Raw genomic sequence first — 10809 nt, 5'->3', positions numbered from 1 at the left:
CGACCCGCCCTCCAGCCGCCACCGCCGCTGCCGCCGCCACCGCCGCCGCCGCCGCCGCCCGCCCGCGCTCCCGCTCCCCGCCCGCCTGCCCGCCGGTTTCTTGTGTAGAAACTGCCTGAGTCCTAGAACGCGCGGCTCGCGGAGCAGCTTGTCCGGCGCGGAAGGACTCGAGAACCGCCTGAGGTAAGAGGCCTCCCGACGGCGGGGGCGTCCCCTCTCGGGGTCTTCTTCCTTCGCTCCCTTCCCCGGACCCCCAAGTCCGAGGTGCCGCCGCCTCCCTGGGCCTTCCTCGCCCTGCGGCCCCCGCCCGCCCGCGTCGCTGTTCGGCTACCCACCCCAGACTCGGCCGCCCGCTGAGCCGGCAGGGTCTTCCCCCCCCCCCCCCCGGGCGTCGCTCCTCGGCTCGGGCCCCACCTGCTGCTTCTCTCTAACTCCTCCGCCTCGCCCCCGCCCCGGGGTGGGGGGTGGGGGGTGGCCCGGGGAGCCCGGGAGCCGCGCCCCGCCGCCGCTGCCCACGCTCCTTCCCGGCTCGTTCTCTGCTCCGTCCACCGAGTTCCGCACTCGGTCGCCGGCCGCCGAATGGGTGTGGGGCCGTCCGGGCTGCGGACTTGGTGGGAGCCTAGCCGAGCTCCCCCCCCCCTTCCCCGCCCCCGCCCGGTGTCTGGGGGAGAAGCGGCGGCTCCCCTCGGCCCCGCGCCGGCCCTCGGCTGCTGGGCCCCGGCAAGACCCGAGCCCGGAGGGTCTGTACGCTGGCTTACTTGGCTCCGTCCCCCTCCCCTTAGGCCACGGCCTGGTTCAAACCTCTCCTCCTCCCTCCCTCCCTCCCTCCCTTCCTCCCTTCCTCCCTTCCTTCCTCTTGGGGCACTTCCTCACACCGCCTCTTGGTTGTTTTCCTACCTGTTACACGGCTGGCCCCGGCCGAAGCGCTCCTCCGCGCCACCCGGCCCAGCCCCGACCGCATCGAACCGAACCGAAGGGACCCAGCCTCCGGCCCGATTCACGCCGAAAGGCCGAGCCCGACTGGGGAAGGCTCTCCGGGGGTCCGCGTGGAGGGTGGGGGAGCGCTCACTTACGGCTCGCTTAGTCCCACCCTCCAGGCTTTTTTTTTTTTTTTAAACCAGCTTCCCCAGACTATCCTTAAAGTTGGTGGGTCGTCTCCGAGCGTGGTCACCTCCAGAAACTTGGCTTTCTTTAGAACCCACCTAGGCTGCGGGATTTCTAGAGAGAGCAGGTAGTGAGATGTACCTTGCGGTTTAGAGGCTCCTGCAGATTGACTCCTCCTAGAGCACCTTCTGGTGTGCGAGGCACTGAGTCGGGGGGGCGGGGGGGGGGGGCGGGGAGGCTGGACCGGGGGTGAGGCGGAGGATTGGGGCAGGAAACGAGACCGGAGTTCTGCCTTCTTGTAGCTTCTCTGTCTATCCTATGCGAGGTGGACCTCTTAGACCTTTCTATTTGCTACAAACCTGTATAAATTGGAAATAGAAAATGGTTCCTTGAAATCCCACCATACTTCCCCCCCCATCCCAACAGTTGATATAGGACCTTCATAATATAAAATCTGTTAATTTTGGTTTTAAATACGGTAACCGGTAACTAAGGGAAACAGCCACTTGAAGTAGATACCTTCCAGTTTTCTTTATGCTTCCTTGTTTTTGCTGTGGCTGTGATTGCAAACTTAGTTTTATATGCTAATCCCATTATTTATTAATCTACTCAAACATTCCTTTTGGGTTGAAATTAGAGAACTAAGCCTAACGCAAGAATGTGTGTGTATATGTATGTATATATATACCCATGTAGTTTTTCCCTTGTAAAAACTGCTTTTATTATTTTGAAGATCCTGTTGGATTAGAGTGGAGTGATAGTTTTCCATTTCAGATGGCACTTTAAATCAGAACTACCTGATAGTCCTTTATTTTAGCTGGGCCAAAAAGTTACTGGTTTAATTCTCTTATGCCTTTTTGAACCCCAAAGGCATTCTTTGCAAATAAAGTTTTACAACTAATCTACTCTCTCAAATTAATAAAATCATACATATCCTCCTCTTATCGAGGGAGAAAGGAAGGAAAGGAGGGATCCCTTCCTTCCCCCCCCCATTTCCCAGCCTACCACTTAGAATCTTGCACATAGGTTCCGCGTAAATGTTCGGTTTGAACTGGATGACACTAGAAGAATTTTGGCTTTTTTTTTTTTAATTTTGATTAAGCCTTTTAGTACATTTTGCCTTTAAACTGTCTTTTAAAATCTACATTTTATGTAGTTTCTGATGTGGTGAGAATTTTAATTTTTACAGTTATATCATTATGTTGACAATTTGAAACACAACCTGGAGCCTGGTGTTTTAGCATATGCATTTGTTAAGCCCATATGCATATTCTTTCTTACTCAGAGATGGCTACATTTGATAGTTGAGTAATGTGATTTTCCAGCACAAAGCCTGGCAAGTACATAGGAGTTCAATAAATGTTTGTAATAAATGACATTAAAATATTATTGATAACTTGAACTAAATTAACTAATTTGGCAATGTTTTCCTTATAAAGATCATCTCTGAGGGCCATTACTTTAAAATGTATCTCCCACCCTTTGTCCAGTGACTTTTTTTTTTTTAAGTAACAGATCCTTGTTTTAATTTGCCTTAATTTTTTTTTTTCACATTTCCACATGCAGGTTATATGAAATGTTAGAGGGGAGGAGGTACGAATAGAGTCACTGGGTCAAGTTTTCATACAATTTTTTGTTTTGAAGAGACAGTAAACATTATCTAGTCCAACTTTATTTTACAGATGAAGAAATGAGGCAGAGGGGGAATGGAAAGGAGGGAAGCAGCATTTGAGCTAAACTGTTTTGCTGTTGAACTCTGCATTACAAATCCAACCTCCCTGTCTTTTTTTTTTTTTAAGCATGCTGTTCCTCATACATGAAATACACTCCTAATTTCTACCTCTTACAACTCCTAGCTTCTTTCAAGGCCAAATTCAGGTGTTACCTACTATGGGAAGCCTTCTTGATGAACTTATAATTGATAGTTCTCTTTCCCTTCTCACATCGTGTTTTGCAAAACCTTTTTATTTGTTTTCCCCAGTAGAGTATAAGCTCCTTGAGCTTCCTCATGTGTTGTTTGTTTGTTTGTTTGTTTTTCTTAACTCCTGTGCACATAGTAGGAGCTCAGTATCTACTTGTTGAACTCTGAATGGTCGAAGAGTAGCAAAATTTGGATCAGAGCCCAGGTCTCTGATTTCCTAGACCAGTACTCTTTCTAGTACACTGTATTAATGGTCTATAATTTCTAAGAATCTGCAGAATTCAGTTGCCAAATGGAAATCACAATTCTTCAAATTCCAAAGAATTGTCAAAGCAGTCTCTTTTCTCTCTGAATCTGGATGGCAGCATGACAGAGTCAAGTGTAGTAAGTGTAACATCTATCCATATCCAAAGCCAGCAAGGTCTTGGACTCAACTCAGGCATTTATTCTTTGCAGGTCTGGGCTAGCAAAGTTCAAGTTTATGATTCCAGTCCTGAGTATCTTAGGAGGACCAGCTCAGTTATAGGATATAATTAAAGATTACCAGATGAAGAGCTGGAAAAGACCCCAGAGGCCAATTAGTCCAAACTCCTCATAGAGGAGATAGAGAAATTGAGACCCAAGGAAGTTAATTAAGTGACTGGCCCAAGGTCACTTAATTTATCAAGAAGCATTTATTGAGCACCTACTGTATGCCAAGCACTATGCAGGATGATGGGGAGAGGGAATCCCTACTGAGTAGATGCAAAATAAATGCAAAGCGAAGTTGAAGAGCATTGGCAATTGGATAGAGCCAAAAGCCTTCAAAGTGGTACTTGAGTTTGTCTTGAAGGAAGAGGCCAAGGTAAGGAGAGGAAGTGCAACCCAAGCATGAAGGAAGGCTTGAGGAAGGGAGACCAATGAGAAGGGTATTGAAATAGTCTGGGTGAGCAGTGACAAGCCAAGGAGGTGGTGGTTGTGAGTAGAAAGTAGAAGCTATGAGGCTTGTTTGGATGTAAACATGCCAAGACCTGGGAACTGATTGGATATGTAGGGTAAGAAGGGGAGAGCAAGGCATGCTGAAGTTGAAATCCTGGAAGAATGACAGTGCCTTTGACAGAAATGAGTTTAGAAGAAAGGCGGGTTTGCTGGGGAAAGATCATGAATTCTATTTTGAACATAATATGTTTGTGATGGCTCTGGAGCATTTGGTTTGATGTGGGACTAGAGCTCAGGAGAGAGACAGGGGTTGGCCACACAGCTAACATCAGAGATGGAGTTCAAACCCATTCCTCTGACTCCAATGAATGTTCTTTCCACTGAACTACCATGCTTTATTGTAGGCAAGTAGAAAAGGGCACTGCATTTGATGTCAGAAGACCTGGGTGATAGTCCTGGGTATCTTATATTAGCTATGAGCCCCTCATCTAACCTCTGAGTCTGTCAGTAAACTGGAAATAATATTTCTGCTACCTCACAAGGTTTTCTATGAGGAAAGCACTAATCTGTTAGGTAGTACAAGTCATCTTATCTTCACTTTATAGATGTGACAACTAAACTGAATAACATTAAGTGACTCCATAGTAGATGATGACCCTGCAACCCCAGCCTCAGTACTTGCTATAGAGTAAAGATGCCTAGCTGGAGTGCTTAATACTGAGTTGGTCATTTCTCAGGACTAAAGATAACTGCCTTGGCCTGGACCCAAATCTAAGGTATTTATTTGGTAATAATCAGATGAGCCTTGTACATATAAAGTGATTGACCTTTTGACTCTTTGAGCAGCTCTGGTGTTGTGGGGGTTTTTTTATATCAGTCATGGAAAGAGGCATGTGCTTATCATCAGCCCTTGGAGGTTAATGAACTCTTCCATTAACAAGTCACAGACTTGGGGGCAGCTAGATGGCGCAGTGGATAGAGCACCTGCCCTGGAGTCAGGAGTACCTGAGTTCAAATCCGGCCTCAGACACTTAACACTTACTAGCCGTGTGACCCTGGGCAAGTCACTTAACCCCAATTGCCTCACTAAATTAAAAAAAAAACAAACAAGTCACAGACTGGGGCTCTCAAAAGTCTCAATGCAACACTGTATGCAGAGATTCTAATTCACTTTTTTAATGTCAGGAATCCCTTTGGAAGTCTGGTGAAGCTGATGAACCTTTTCTCAAAACTGATTTTAAATGCATAAAATGAGGATTACAATTATTGAAATAGTTATCAAAGTGTTTTTGTTTTTTTTGTTCTTTTAAGTTCACAGACCCCAAGTTTAGAATCCTCCTCTAGTCCAACCTATACTCTTTACGTCATACCCAGCAAGTGTTCATCCAACTTTGAAGACCTCAATTGAAGAGGAACCCAAGGAGTCCATTTTTAGATTACCTTAATTGTTAGGTAGGTTTTTGTTACATATCTTAAGCTGCTTCTGAGTAAGGATTAATCTCATTCTTGGTATTTGTATCTCCAGTACCTAGAGCAGAGAAGACCAGACTTTAATGAGTTCTTGTTTATGGATTACATTAGGTCTACATCTGCCTATTTATAACTTCCATCCTGACTTCTAAATCTAATATGTTTTCTTCATGACAACTCTTCAACTCCTTGAAGATAGATATTGAGAGTCCATTCCTCTACCCCAAGCCTTCTCCAGACTAAAAAAAAATATCCCTTTTTCTTTGGCATGTTCTTTTTTTTTTTTTTTAGTGAGGCAATTGGGGTTAAGTGACTTGCCCAGGGTCACACAGCTAGTAAGTGTTAAGTATCTGAGGCTGGATTTGAACTCAGGTACTCCTGAATCCAAGGCCAGTGCTCTATCCACTGCGCCACCTAGCTGCCCTACTTTGGCATATTCTTGAAGTCCTAGCTGCCTTCCTCAGCAAACTTTCTAGCTTTCAATTCCTTCCCTTTTTTTTTTTTTTTTTTTTTTTTTTTTTAGTGAGGCAATTGGGGTCAAGTGACTTGCCAAGGGTCACACAGCTAGTGTTAAGTGTCTGAGGCTGGATTTGAACTCAGGTCCTCCTGACTCCAGAGCCTGTGTTCTATCCACTGCGCCACCTATCTGCCCCTCAATTCCTTCTTAAAGTATAGATTGGACATAGTACTATTCTCCAGGTATACAAAGTACAATGATACTATCACTTGCTTAGTCCTGCAACCTAGATCATATAAATTATTTTTTGACTGCTATAGTATACCCTTGATTTATTGAATTTGCTCTCCACCCAAACCCCTAGTTTTTTGCTTTGAGACAAACTACAACTCCCCCATTTTGTACTTGTGAAGGTAAAATTTTGAATTCGTGTTAGAGTTTACCTATGTGCCTATTCAATTTGACCCAGTGTGTTACACTTTGTGTTTTGGTCATTTGCAAAAGACAGATCACTCTACTCTAAAAACCTCCGAGTTGATATGAACCCATTAAGTGCTCACCCAAATTCTAGTTAATTTTTATTGTACTGTTGTCTAGCCCACATCTATTTTTCCACAAGAATAACATGAGAAATTTTTTCAATGCTTTTATAGCATTGAAAGGTTAAGACATTTTTTCTCTTCCCCAAAATCTTTTTTCCCCTCTCTGTGAGCCTTAGCAGAGACTGTTTGCTTAGTATACAATCTAGTCCTATTATTCTGTTCATTGTTTTTCTTGACCTACAGAGAAACTTTTTTAAAAAGCAAATACTGGGGCAGCTAGGTGGCGCAGTGGATAGAGCACCTGCCCTGGAGTCAGGAGTACCTGAGTTCAAATCCGGCCTCAGACACTTAATACTTACTAGCTGTGTGACCCTGGGCAATTGCCTCACAAAAAAAAAAAAAAGGAAATACTATGTGTAGCATATTGTTTTCCTCTGCAATATTTTTCGTGATCGTGAACGGATAAGAAGGTTTTAAAATTTTTCTTATTTTTTCCCCACTATAGCCACTTAAATGTAGCCAAATTTTCCTTGTCATTTGAGGTTGGTGATGAGTTATAGGGAGGATACATATGTGTATGTGAGAGAATCCTTACCTCTTTCCTGAATGGTTTATAGGAGCATAGATTTAGAATTGTAAGAGACCTTAAAAGTCATCTAGTCTACCTGCCTCATTTTACAAATGAAAAAAACTGAAGCCCAGAGTAGTTAAGGTATATTGCCCAAGGTTATACAGGTAGTAAAAATAGAAGAAACACTATTTTTTATGCTCAAGTCCTTTGATTCCATATCAAAGCCAGGTGAGATGGATAAAGTGCTACCTATCTGTTTTAGTTTTATCATAGTAGGGGTTAGAATCATAAAATCACAGCTTCAGATCTGGAAGGGATCCTAAAATCATGGATGAAGGTCTGGAAAGGGACTTCAGTGGTCATCTGGTCTAACCCACTCAATTTACAGTTGAGGAAACACAGGCTCAGAGAGATTAAATGACTAGCTCCTTAGACAATGATACAACCTCCTTTATAGAGAGGAAAACTGAGGCTCTAATCACTGATCATAGTTAATCTCTGGTTGTCATTGAGGATGAATTTGTATTTTAACCTCATAAGAATTGTGGCCTAGTTTAGGGGGCTTTTGCCCTGTAATAAACTTAACAGGTTTCACGTTTTTGAGCTTAGTTATTTTTATTATTAATTCAGACATTTATTAAGCGTATGTCAATGTATAATAGTGCAATTGTAGACCTGGAAGAGAGACTAAGATTAATAAGATATATTCCTTCTCTTTATTGTGCTTATGGCCTGCTATCACTAAGAACAGATAAGCAACAAATAAACATTTGCTTCTTTTTAAAATCACCTACAGATTCATAGACTTTTTAGAAAGTCCACTTGATTATTTTTCCAGTTCTTTCTTGAGCTATATTTACCATATTACCTTAATCTACCCCCTGATTTAGGCTGCCTTCTGTATGTCTAGCCACATCTATGTTCACTTACGTGTACACACGGTTCTTTACAACTCAGTAATTCTAGCCATTTTAGTTTTGTACTTCTTAACTTGTTTAAAACTGAATAAGCATGTTTGTGTATCTCTCCAGATTAGTAACTCTCTTGCTTTTCCATTTTGGACACATTCATTGTTAAGTATTCTTGAGATAAGAAGGCATTTAAAGTTTCTAAGTAGCAATTTTTAGTTGATGTTATGGATTTCTGTTCAAAAAATTTATGCCATTCAGTCCATGGTACTGTAACATTAAGTAAAAGCTTCGTGTATTTGTAATTATGGTAGATGTTTGGTAGTAAATAGGAAAAAAAGCTGCTTGCTTTATATTTTTTGTCTCAGTTTCATGTGCTTCCCTGTAGAAATACAGAACAGCTCCTGACACAGTAGTTAATAAGCATCATATTTTGAGACACATACATTGGTTAATTGCAACTAATTTGCAGTACAAAATGGGGTGTGAAAGTTAGTGATATGTTCTTTAAAGAGTAGCCAAAATAACGAATCTATTTAAGCTTACTTAGGCACTAGAAAGATCCTTTAAGTTTAGTTGACTTACAGGAAGCAAGAAAGCAAAATACAGCCAAAAATAAAGTTAACAACAAATGATGACCTTCTTCTGGACTTAATGCACAGCCTTCCTTTAGATTGTTCCAGGCAAAGGTTGTGATGATGTTGCCAGTATTATTTTCTTTCTATTTCAGTCACAATGACCTAAATAAGTTTATTTTTTGGTCTAGAACTAGCAATTTCCTTAGAATGTCCTCGCAAGTTTATGACGTTAGTGAAAAGTGCAAGAATAGTCTGTTTTTTTCTTTAGATTCTTAAAGGAGAAAAAATTCACTATCCCATAAGCTGTTGAGAAAATGATTATAAAGTGTTCAGTGTTCATAGTACATAATCTACATAACATATGAAATAAGCCATGGAAAGAATACATACATTCACACACGTGCATATATGTGTGTATATACATGTAGGTATATATGTATTTGTTGCAAATCTTAGCGTGTCTCTCAGAAATGAAATCTAGGGCATCAGTCCCATGTTGACCACTGGATTTCATTGTACACCTTTGTAGAACTCTTGGGGTGGGCCTCTTTTATTATACTTGGGTTTCCATATACAAAATGAATAGATTTTAATTCTTAAATTTATTGTTTTACATTTCCATAGTGCCTTTCCTCTGAGAAGTTCAAGGTGCTTTACAGAACCTATCTGCTATTCAGGTCGTATTTCTCACAGCATCTCTGTGAGGTAGGTACGTGATAAGAAACTTGTTCTTTGCTTCCTTTTCCCCACAGGGACAAGTAATAGGGGGTGCTAGGGAAAATATGGGTTCATCAGTGTCAGCCAATGCACTCTTTAAAAAATATATTTTAAAGTTTTTTTTATTGGTATCTTTTTATTGCCTTTATTTCCAAATAAAGCCCTTTCCCTTCACTAAAGAGTTATCCTGGGTAACAAGGAATAAAAGGAAAGGGGGGGGGGGTGTTGTCTAAGCAAAATGAACTATATCAGCTGAATTGATAGTATATAGTATTTCACAACCAGTTTCTCCCCTTCTCTCCTTCCCCCAATCTCTTCCAAGAAGGAGAGAGGTATATTTTCTCATCCATATTTTTGGGGGGAGGGGTTCCACATATGGTCATAAATACATAACATTCAATTTTCTTTTTTTTTCATGTATATAGTTGAAGTTCAAATTCACTCTTCACTCATAATTCTGCTTAATTCTTTTTTTTTCTAGTTCCCAGCATATCCTTTTTCTTCAACTTTCTGTGATATACTTTTCCCTAACTTCCCTGCCTTTTACTCATAAGTATAGCTCTTCCTATGTTTCTGAAGGTATCTCTATTTTTACTGAATTTTCTAAATGGCCTCACCGAATTTAATCCTATGTTTGCCACTTTTTGAACTATGCCTCCTCCTTTCATCTCTTTTCATTATTTTAGTTTATATCAGCTGGTCCTCCTAACCTTTTGCTCATGGTGACTGTTACTCGAACATGATTGGCTATGGAGGAGCAGGTACCAATAACAGACAGAAAGAAAAGGATAAAGGGAGTAAAGTTTGCCTTAAAGATGTTTGAGCAGTGACTGGAGATACAGAGGGTGATGATAAAGAGAATATACACATAACTCAGTGAGTCTTCAAATACTCAGCTAGGTATAAAATGTCTGGAGGAATTGCACAATTTAAAGTGTGTTCCTATGTATTCATAAATAATCTACTATGTAGTTATGTATATACAGGGTGGGCCAAAAGTCACGATGTTTTAATCTTTTTGAAATTGTTTTTTCTTTATTTTTCACCATTTACGAGCATTGATTTTTCACATCATAATTCATTTCCTACATATACACTGTATATGATGCTATGGTATTGTAAATTAAAAACAAAAAATAAAGGAGTTGTTAAAAATTGAAACCCCTTTTTGACTTTTGGCCCACCCTGTATAACTTCCCCACATAGTAATCCTTGATGCTACAATGATCCTGTGTTTTCATGTATATTGTACTGCTCTGACTTGTTCTCTCCTTGCAGCATCTTTTTTTGTTTTTCTTTTTTTAAAACCCTCTATTTTTTCTCTTCCTTCCGTGGGGTGGGGGGAGAGCCTTGTAAGAAATATATACTTATGGGGCAGCGAGGTGGCGCAGTGGATAGAGCACGGGCCCTGGATTCAGGAGTACCTGAGTTCAAATTTGACCTCAGAGGGGCAGCTAAATGGCGCAGTGGATAGAGCACCGGCCCTGGAGTCAGGAGTACCTGAGTTCAAATCCGGCCTCAAACACTTAACACTTACTAGCTGTGTGACCCTAGGCAAGTCACTTAACCCCAATTGCCTCACTAAAAAAAAAAAAAAAAAGAAAAAGAAATCTGACCTCAGAC

General features: G+C 41.6%; 1 protein-coding gene across 1 annotated transcript in view; it reads left to right on the top strand.

The window, feature by feature from the left end:
- The first annotated feature begins 45 nt into the window (after positions 1–45).
- RHOA (ras homolog family member A) overlaps positions 46–10809 on the top strand; it is a 64832-nt gene continuing 54068 nt past the window's right edge. The window contains 2 exon segments of the mRNA XM_044000871.1: positions 46–183; positions 9094–9178. The gene's annotated coding sequence lies outside the window, so the exon portion shown is untranslated.

The sequence above is a fragment of the Dromiciops gliroides genome, chromosome 1 (assembly GCF_019393635.1).
Source record: "Dromiciops gliroides isolate mDroGli1 chromosome 1, mDroGli1.pri, whole genome shotgun sequence".
Lineage (NCBI taxonomy): Eukaryota > Metazoa > Chordata > Mammalia > Microbiotheria > Microbiotheriidae > Dromiciops > Dromiciops gliroides.
This window is presented reverse-complemented; position numbering and strand designations above follow the sequence as displayed.